Raw genomic sequence first — 11,438 nt, 5'->3', positions numbered from 1 at the left:
CAATGGAATGCACCTACACAAAGGTATGTTTTTAATGTAATGTGCGATATTCTCATTAAAGAATGGGAAGATGTGAGCTCGAGTCTGATCTCACAAGATTTATTAGATGTCCAAGCTGATTTTGAAAAAGGACTTATTGTAGGTTCCAAGGTTGAGGAAGCTGTAAGGACACTCATCTCCTATAGAACCTTATTGTTCTCTCAGATTTTTCTTGATTCTGATCCGTCGGTTAAACTGACATCGAAAAATTACCCTATGAGAGAGGTTCCGCCAGTGTGGAAGGAAGAGGTTGCGGGAGTAGGTGCTAATCCAGCTATTCCAGCTCACTCGCAGCGTATATGGGTACATGTACCATGGAAGAGATCTGAAGTTTTGGCCCTTAAGCAGACTCTACCAGATCCTCGTAAGAACCCTGCAGGGTTATTATAAAGAATTATCGCAGACAATCGATGCTTGTATTATGAATCTGGCAGATATTGATATGCTAATGGGTAATGTAGTCCCACAGACAATATGGGCTAAGATTCGTAGAGAGGATCACGCACAGGAACTGGGTGCTACTTGGGATGTCATAGCTGATACAGATAGAGACCAAGTGGGTGGTGCAAAGCCTGACGCCTTGATCTCGGAGCTTCCTGGTAGAATCATTACGTTAATGAAAACTATGATGCCTGCATTGAGAGTGAATTGGGATAAGCTAGCAGCATGCAAACAAAAGAAAGATGAAAGTGTCTCTGATTTCTTTACTCGTTTCGAAGAGACATTCATCGATCATAGTGGTCAGGACATGGCTACCGAAGGTGGACAGCGACTATTCGTGGACAAATTCGTATTAAATTTGCTTCCCGAGCTGTCACACAAATTAAAGGATTCAGAAAGTTCCCCTGGCTGTTTCTTCTTCTGCCCAGATATTGGCTACTGCACAATATTACGAGAATAGGGACAAAGAAGAAAAAGAAAAGCAAGAGAAAAAGACGAAAGATTTAAAAACGAAGGTTCTCTTGCAACACGCTTATCCTCCACGTTATGTTCAGCCTCAGACTCAACAGCCACCACAGTTTCAGAGATTGTACCAGAAACCTGAGCCATACATTCCGCGACCTTTGTTAGGTCCTAATCAATGTGCCTATTGTAAAGAGGAAGGTCATTTTAAGAGCAGTTGTCTGGTTTTATTGCAGCGCAATGGAGCATTATCTGCTCCACGAGGTCGTGCTGGCCTCCAGTCAGCAAACAGAGGTAGAGGTCGAGGTATGTTAACTTAAGAACAGCGTGCCCTTCCTTCTCCTAATTCCATGAACTATTTTGATCAACAGACTGTGAGATCCACTCAGTATTATAATGAGGACCATAATGTTGAAGGCGAAAATGAGAGTCTTCATGCCAACTAGGACAGCCACGGACAAAGTAGAGGAGTTGTGCCAATCCCAGTAGATCAAAATGGCCCTTATGTCAACGTCACTACTATGGGTGTATCAGAGCCATTTCTTCTAGATACTGGAGCAATGAGAAGTTCAATTATTCATTCTAAACTCACTGGTGCACCTTTGTCTGGCTTAACGAATGTTTCTGTAGGATTTTCTGGCGCCCCTGTTCGCAATCCGGTTTCCTGTCCTTTGCCTATTTCAGTTGGTCCTTATGACTTGGAAGCTTCACTTCTGCTGACGAATGGTTGTGGTGAGAATCTGTTGGGTCTAGACCTATTGAAAAGAAGGCATGCTACAATATATTGTTCTCCTTCAGGCGTACATCTCACTCTAGGTCAGAAGTTGATCTCCCCAATGTATCTGTCTAAAGATCAGTTCCCTCCTGAGTTGCTCTCTCTTCCGACAGCACTTTGGGCCACAGGTCCGAACGATGTGGGTTGTCTTGAGATACCGCCTTATGTTGTTACTCTCAAGCCCAATGTTGAATTACCACGTATCCCACAATATCGAATCTCTGCAGAGGGTGAAAAAGCGCTGTTAGAAATCATACATGATCTCATTCAGAAGGGTGTGGTCGAAGAAACGAGAGGCAACACATGCAATAGCCCTATTCTTCCTGTTCTTAAACGTACTGATCCTTCTCAGCCTCCTGTGTACCGGTTTGTGATTGATTTGCGAGAAGTAAACAAAATTGTGATTCCACAATTTCCTGTTCCTTGTTGACTATGATACCTTCCACAGCGACTTGGTTTTCTGTTATTGATCTAAAGAATGCCTTCTTCAGTATTCCAATTGCAGAAGAGAGTAGGGACATTTTTGGTTTTTCTCTTGGAGGCCGAAGCTTCCAATTTAAGCGCGCACCCCAAGGGTACTGTGAGAGTCCCTCCATTTACAGCCAAGCTTTGAAATGTCATCTTGATACTTTTCACTTACCGTCTGGTGCTGCCCTTATCCAATACATGGACGACTTGTTAGTCGCTGCCGATTCAGAAGATATCTGTAAGAGTGTCACTGTTGCACTATTGCGTCACTTGTTTAAGCTGAAACACAAGGTTTCACCTTCCAAACTACAGTATGTTTGTCAAGAGGTTACCTACTTGGGTCATCTCCTATCAAAGGAGGGATGACGATTGACACCAGAACGAATTCAGGCGATTGCGCGAATGTCTGTGCCATCTACACAAAGGGAAGTACGTGCTTTTCTGGGAATCACTTCTTATTGTAGACAGTAGATCCCTAACTTCTCTTTGATTGCTAAACCTTTGTTGGCACTCACTTTAAAAGATACGCCTCAGCCCCTTCCTTGGACTGAAGAGTGCCAAAAGAGTTTCACTGATATACGCACTGCTCTGTGTTCTGCTCCTGTACTGGGTACCCCAGATTACACTAAGCCTTTTACGCTGTATGTTCACGAGAAAGAGGGTTGTGCATTATGAGTCTTGACACAGCAATTCGGAGATAGACAGCGGCCATGTGCTTATTTTTCGGCTACGTTAGATCCCGTAGCAAAAGCATTGCCTAGTTGTCTCAAAGCCACAGCAGCCGCAGTGATTTCTATCTGACAGTCCGCTGGGATAGTGTTAGACAACACTCTTATTGTCATGGTGCCACATGCAGTGGATACCTTACTAAACAGAACGAAGACACAGCATCTCACGAGTGCACGTTTAACTGGTTACGAGCTGACGCTATTGGCTAGTCACGTACACATCAAACGATGCAATACACTTAATCCAGCTACTTTATTGCCCCTTCCAAATGAGGAGAGTGTTGAGGATCAGCATGACTGTTTCTTCCGTACTGAGGAAGAGACAAAAGGAAGGATTGATTTGAGAGACACACCGTTAGAGAATCCAGATGGGACTCTATGGGTAGATGGTTCTTGTTTTAAAATGCCTAATGGGGATACGGTTTCAGCCTATGCTGTAACTACCTTACATACGATTGTGGAAACTGCGCGCATTAGACACAATTCAGCGCAAGCAGCAGAGTTGATAGCACTGACGAGAGCTTGTGTACTATCAAAAGGGAAAAGTGAACGTGTACACTAACAGTCAGTATGCCTTTGGTGTCGCGTTAAATTTTGGGCGTCTCTGGAGAGAGAGGGGTTTCTTAACTTCACATGGCACTAAGATACAGCATGGTCAGTTACTGACTGATCTCCTTGAGTCACTTGCTTTACCTGTCCAAATAGCGATAGTGAAGTGTAGTACTCATAAGAAGATAACGGATGATGTTGGACGAGGAAATGCATTTACTGATGAAACAGCAAAGAAAACAGTGAGAGATTCAACGAGTCGAATGTATATGGCAGGTCCTGCGAATTGGGTCAGAGAGAGAGGAATGTGTGAAAATACAGTGGAAAGCATGAAAACGATTCAGAAAGAGGCTACAGAAAATGAGTTAAGCATGTGGAGAGAAAGTACGGGAATGTTAGATGAGATGGGTTGTTGGGTAGAATTACCCGAACACCAACGTTGGTTGTTACCAGATGCTTATGTACTCCCAGTGGTTACTATGGCTCATGGTCTAGCTCACCTTAGTGCAAAAGGCATTTGTAAACTCCTAGCTCCAGTTTGGCAAAATGAAAATATCCCGAAATGTGCAGACAACGTAGTAAAGCATTGTATTGTTTGTCTGATGTATAATCCAGGAAAGGGAACCCCCACTCCAGCAGGTCACTTTGCTCCTCCGACATACCCATTTGAAGTGTTGCAAATCGACTACATTCACATGGATCGATGCAGCAACCTCAAATATGTTCTGGTGGTAGTATGTGCCTTTTCGAGATGGATAGAAGCATACCCTTTGAAAGACAATACAGCTTTATCCACAGCCAAAATCCTTCTAAAAGAATTATTTCCCAGATTTGGATTGCCGCGCATTGGCTGGAGTGACAATGGGAGCGAATTTGTTGGCCAAGTCATGCAGAAAGTTTGTGCAGGTCTTGGAATCAAGCAAAAGTTCCATGCGGCAAATCATCCCCAATCAGCGGGTTTAGTAGAATGCTACAATGGGACCCTGAAACTAAAGTTAGCGAAAATTCAAGCAAGTACGGGACTTAATTGGCCTGATGCTTTGCCGTTAGCTTTGCTATCCACCAGAACTGCAGTACACTCTCGTCTGGGACTTAGCCCTTACGAAGTGGTGTTTGGCCGTCCGGCCAACGTATGGGGAATACCTCGTCCTAAAAAGTTCTCAGATTTGCCCTACCCAATGTTAATTGACTATTTGCATGACCTTACAACTAAATTCCATGTCCTTCATCGACAGGTTCAGAGTGCTTTGCCGGAGGCTTCCACAGATCCAGGTCACTCCATCCGTCCAGGTGACTGTGTCTGCATCTGTAATTTTCAGAAGAAGAAGAATTTGGAGCCCAGATGGCGGGAGCCCCGAATGGTCCTTCTTACCACGAGGACAGCAGTTAAAGTTGAAGGAAAGAAAAATTGGATTCACGGTGTGCACTGCAAGAAAGTACCTTTGCCCTTGCCTTTCGATCAGTGGGTTCGCAGAGGGGTTGGTGACTGCGAAGGCGAAACAGTTCCACGATTCGTACCCTTTAGCGATGCACACCTGAATTGGACATTGTCTGAGAAAGAGGACGACGATATTCTACAGGAAGCGATTCCATTGCATCGTCGCTTAAATACGACTGAACCAAGAACATTGTTTCAAGATCAGAGTGTTCTAGGGAAAAAGCGCTACCATCTTCGACCCAGACAAAAGAACATTTGAAATTTTCTTCTCCTTGTGTAGTGTTCTGTTTAGGTTGCAGGGTCACGGTAGGAGTCTAGGTCACAACCTGAGTAGTGAAAATAGGTCTGCAGGATCTTTCAGTGTCATAGGACGGTTGAGCATCATGACCTTAGTGATTGAGGAAGATTGCCGTGAGCATCCACTAGCGAAAATGGAAACTACACCAAGTATTAAAGAGAGAAGAAATGAACTAAAGAAAGCATCTTGTAAAATAATGTACAGTCGTTACAGTATAACTCTATGTGTTTTAATATCATTATGTATTGCTTTGGCGATTATTGGTTGGATAGTTTATGTTTTGCAGCCAAGACACACCTCCCCTTCCTTTTCTTTGCCTTCTTCCACTATCTCTCCACACATTTTCCATACTTTCCCTTCACATGAACTTGTCAGAAGAACCGAGTATTACAATAATTCTTTTGTTCAACTATTACACCAGCATCAATTAGTGGTTAACACAACTGATTGTTGGGTATGTGGTCTTATGCCGCATACTACTGAGAAGGGAATACCATTTCTAGTTCTTCCTTTCTCCTACGAGGGTTCTGCTTGGGCATTCTTTGTTATTTTCTCAAATGCATATCAAAGTAAATTCAGACGGTCTGTTGCTTCACAAATTAATTATCCGGATTTTAGTCATAGTTCTTTGATTAAGGGTATGGTAGTTATGGCTAAAATCATGGAGAATAGCAAGATTTCTATCGATGAGAGAAAAGCCTACACCAATTGGAACGTCACCCAATACATATCAAGTCTTAATAATAAAATGGGAAAAGAGAAATCCTCACCAATCTGGACTGTACCGCATCAAGGTAATTTCTGTTTAAAAATAAACTAACGCTCTTCTGACACTGCACCAAAAAGTAACTGTTCCTACACATACATTTATTCCTCTCTGAACTCACCTCCTCTAGTACCGTCCCAAGGCACCTATTTTATTTGTCATGATAGAGCTTATACCTGGTTGCCAACGGGTTTCTCTGGTACCTGTTACATAGCTTTCCTTCTTCCCCCTACTTACACTGCTTCTGCCAACTATCACCGAACTCGTCTCAGCCGAGGAATTATTGACTCCAAAGACACCTCGGGACAAGAAGGAGGAGATTTCCTTAAAGGTTTTCTTCCCTTCTGGGGTCCAATGGCCAATAGCAGAAATATAAGGCAACTGGTCCGTGTTGTAGAAACTACAATAGACATCACTGTAGGAGCTTTGAGTAATATCACGGCGGAACTACAGGCGGATCGTCTTATGACCTTGCAAAACCGAGTTGCCTTAGACTTTATTCTTGCCGATCGTGGTGGAGTATGTAAATTGATCGGGTCAAGCTGTTGTATTTTCATTCCTAATGATGCTCCGACAGTATACCAAGCTATTTCCAAGTTGCATATAATCTCCGAGTCTATTCATCAGGACGAAGGAGATTGGTCCTTAACGGAATGGTTTTGGGGACTACTGTCCAAATGGGGTTGGAAAGTATTGACATTCCTTGGAGTAATCCTGACAATCGTATTTTCCTGTTGCCTTTGTATGCACTGTGGTCCCGCTATTTGTGATCTTTGTGCTACTATGTGCATTTCCAGACTCAAACCTCAAGTAGCAGAAAACATAAGGATGATGCTACAACAACAGATTGATGATCTCATGGCTATTGATGTGGACTCAGATTAACGTGAGTCTATCTTGCCTGAGTTCTGGCAAAAGGAGGGTCTGAGGAACTTCGATTTCCGATCATGATCGAATCGACCCGCCATTTTGTAACCCGCCGCCATCTTGTGTTGCCATCACTCAGGCTTACAATGAGGGTTCTGGCTCCAACGCAGTGAGGCTGCGCCAATATAAGATTCAACAAAAAAATGCCAGTACTGCACTATGATTAACTCGTTTTTTATGATTGAGTAGCAATCCTCAATTCAAGACCAATCTTATAGTCTGACTTCTTTTGAAAAAATCCTTTTATTTTAATTTTTAGTCATATAATTATTTGGATTATTCAATTTCTTTAAACAAAAATTGAGATGACAACAAAAATAGAGACTTGAACAAAATATATACAACAACGTATAATATGTACAAAGACATGGGAAATGTCACAACTTTCATATAATGTGATATTCAGTAGACATATTCAACATTTGAAAGACAACATTAAGTGCACTTAGGGACATAAACAACAAGACCTAACAAATTGACGAAACATTGACAAATATTCCTGTTCATGGACAAGAGAAAACGCCCTGTGTTGATTAAAGTTTTTTTGAAAACAGGTGCGGATTCTGGTGATTAATAAAGAATTTATTTGTTCTTAATTATCATGTAAAAGAAGTCAGACTATAAGATTGGTCTTGAATTGAGGATTGCTACTCAATCATAAAAAACGAGTTAATCATAGTGCAGTACTGGCATTTTTTTGTTGAATCCGCCATCACTCAGGCAGCACGGCGAACGAAGTCTATTCTGCCTTTTTCCCGTAGCTTGGTGTCAAAATCTGTCCTCGGCCTTGTTTGCGAAGCTGGTGTTTAAACTAGCCGAGTACACTAATCCGTGTCTGGCTTTTCTAATCCCTGTTTCAACTATCTGTAGGCTCACACTATTCTTTCCCGATCATATCTTATCGACTGGCCTTCACTGTCTCCTGCTAGTATTCTCCTGTCATGCCCGTCCTCCAATACACACAAACGTATCTCACCACCTGCAAGTCAGTTTTAATCTGTTAATAAATTAAGTTCGGGGGTGGGATGACAAACACAGTTGGAGGAGAGGTCTTTTCGAGTCATCTGATCTTTCTGTTTTCGAACCCTTCTTACTGGTTCCGTTTTGTTTTCCACTTACCCTATTGGCTCTTTTCTTCTTTGCTTGAGGCGTGTGTTTTGTTAATAATTCTGTATTGTATAGTATTTAATCTGATGCGCCACAGAGTGAAGTGGCAGTCTCCTGAGAACCTACTTTGTGTACTTCTAGGATAACTGTACTAGCTGCAGCTAAATAAATCCAATCTTCTAACGCCGACAGAGTGTCCTGTGTCTCTGTGTATCGAAGCAGGTGAACCCAGGAGACAGAGGGCGTACCCTGCGCCGCCAGGTCCAAAAGGTTCTGGGTCTTCAAAAGTACGTGATTGGGGTGGGACGCATTGCTTTATTCCTTCATTGCGCAGTACATGATTGTAGCGTTGCGCATTGCATTATTTCTCCCATTGCAAGGTACCGGGGTGTATCGTTAAGCATTGTATTATTTCTCCTTTGCTCAGCACAGAATTGTATCGTTACGCAGAGCACTATTGTTTGTCCATTGCAACGGGTGTGATTCTAGCATTATGACCAGCATAGCGTTTGGAAAGTGGTGGTTGGGATTTGAACCTACCAGCCAGCTGGAACGAATATTACCCGTTATTATATGTTGGCTTTTGTATTGTGTGGTCTGATCGTATATCTTTTTATATAAAGTTTATACTCGTTTTATCAAACTCGTGTGGAGTCCATTTGTGGTGTCACCAGTGGGTTGCTGTGAGCGTGGTTGCACATACTGTACACTCGTGCCTTGGAGATAGGCCTGGCTGCTCGTGCCAAGCTACTATGAGGGTGTGCAGGGCTATCTCAAACGGTGTCCTTTCTTGGCCTAATGTTGAGTGAGGAGTTCCGGGTCTCGCATTTGGTGTCAGTGGTGTGGGACGGGGACTCTGACTTCCAACAACAACTAACAAATGATTGCAGCTCAACATTATATCAAAACTATCCCATTGTCTCTGTCACATGTGATCATACACACAGTTGCAATCTTACATATTAGGATCTGTGGAAAGAGTGAAGTCCGTAAACAACAATTCTGGGTAGTTCTGGCATTGGAGATCCTTCCTACTTGGGCCATATAAAGTGCAGTGTCCCTGCCACTATAGTTTAAGAAGCGCACATTAATGACACATGAAGCACCGGGGGGCAGGTGCTGCATAAGTGCTCGATGTACATGTTCCACAATAAAGACCTCTTAAAAAAAAAAGAGATCTGAATAATAATTCTGCCAGTATCATCTCCACAAAATTTTCCATTTTGCCTGTAGTCATAGTTTTGGGGATGCACATTGCCAGTAGGTTGTTTCTTCTTGTGCAGACTTCCAAATCTTCGTTTTTAGTTTAGCCAGTTCTTTACTACAGCTGTTTTATTGAATGTCATGTACCGCCACTTGGCCCTCCCAGTCAGTTATCCCTCATTCCACCATATCAATTCTCTCTGCCTGTTTGGCCATTCTCTCCTTTAGTGGGTCTACGTGCACAGTCAATGAGTCATTTTTTCCCATCTATTATGGACAGGCCAGTTTTCAAGTCTCGTAGAAGAGATTTGTTACCAGTTATGTCCAGCCTGCCTTCGAGGGCTGTAACCCCCCCACCCCTACATCTGTTTTTTCCTGTTTCATTACACCCTTTTGCTTGTAGGACAGTTTGGATTGCCAGTGACCCATGTTTGGTTTCAGAGTATCCAATTGGCTTCAGCGTCAGATCAGATCAAACTCTGCTATCCCCCATCTTCGAGGGGTGTGGTAGACATTTTCGTGTGACTAGCAGGTTTGTGAGTGGTAGACCTTCCAGGTCCTCAGACTCTGGTTGTAATGTTCAAGTAAGCTGATGCTCACTCGTGATCATGGAGTCCCACGTCATTATGATAGTGAATGTGTAGGTCTGTGTTAATATTTTAATGCCCTGATTACGAGTGTAGGTGCTATTTAGCACACTTGAGAAATAAAGATACCACAGGGTACGTTATCTATTGAGTGTAATAAATACACATATTAAGAGTTTGTGGAGAATAACATGCAGCTTTTGGTGTTTAATACACCAAAATCCACATGTGCGGTAAATATGTATATTACTGTTAAATGTTAGCATGTTTGACCTGCTGAAATTTAATGAAGCTTGAGGTATTCATCACATCTGATAATTATTGGATATGTTAAATAGCTTTTCACTCGTGATTCCAACTAGTGCGTAATCAAAGGTTTATAAATGGGTTGGACTTAACCAACCCACCCATAACCAGGCTTTGAGTCTCCTGGTTGATATTGGCGCTAAACCCAACACCCAAGAGTGTGGCAACATGAAGTTCAGCAGTTCGAATTTGCTTTCGCCTAGGCCCGATATAATCCCTGCAGCACACAGCTGGTCCTTCTACTTGAGCCCCAGTGCCGTGGACACAGGCCCAACAATGCGCTATTACGCTGTCAGGTAAAGTAGGTAAATATACTCATTAGCACATGCAGGGGGGAGGACAGATGCAAATCCGCTGAATTCAGAATCTGGTTTTGTGATATGCAGCATGAATTGGGGCTCTCAATGAGCATGCTGGAATTGTTACGCCACACCTTACTTGGACACAGTAGGCCAGAGTGATAACATAGTCCTTCCTCGTTGTCTTTTTTTTAGCTGTGTTCTTGTGAGTTTTGCCTCCCATCAACTGGGCACATCAATGTAGGCCAGATTATGGTGGTGGGCCGTGCCACTGCCCAGGAGGCCAGTGCAGTCCATCCATGAGCTCTTACTGTGCCAATTAGGCTGTCACCAGCGCAGTTCTCTGCTGCCGGGCCACTCGATAAGGGCCCCTCCTCTGCTGAAACCCACATGGAGGTGTATTGCTGTCGAATGGAGTTATCGAAAGGTCCTCTTCACACCTTTAGACCTCGCAGCTGGAATGAGTGTCCGCAGCAGGACTGGCTTCAGGCATCCCATATTCTAATCATCTCCACAGTCACGCCAAGTACCCTCCCTGGCCTCACACTATTTAGGTATGCCATTGTTTGGATCGAGGTGGATTTTAGACTCTGGCCTTAGAAGCTAAGTGCTGAGTGGGCAGCAGCTCCCTGCAATCCCCACTGCAACCCCTTGTGCTTTGGTTATGGCTAAATAGTTTTGCCATTAACTAATCCACGAGAATATAGCATGACAAATCATACAATGTAAAGCTGCTGAGTCGAATTTCCTGCTTATGAACTTTGCTAATGGATGACTAACGGAAGATTTCCTAACTCGAATTTCACACCCCTTCCAACATACACAAGTTACAGTCTGTGCATCAACATACAATCTGTTTTATTATTTACTAGACTGGGACTATTTAACATTTAGCATAAGTCAAAAGCCATAATTCAGTAAAAAAAAAAAAAAGCCTCCTCATCATGACAAATTAGCCACATAACGTAGCTTTATAGTCAAATTCAATGAAATAAAAAGAAAGTATTTGTACATTATTTTGGGCCTTCCACAGAGCCACCTTCCA

This window comes from Triturus cristatus, chromosome 8 (assembly GCF_964204655.1).
Source record: "Triturus cristatus chromosome 8, aTriCri1.1, whole genome shotgun sequence".
NCBI lineage: Eukaryota > Metazoa > Chordata > Amphibia > Caudata > Salamandridae > Triturus > Triturus cristatus.
The sequence above is the reverse complement of the archived record's forward strand: the minus strand, read 5'-3'. Positions refer to the sequence as shown.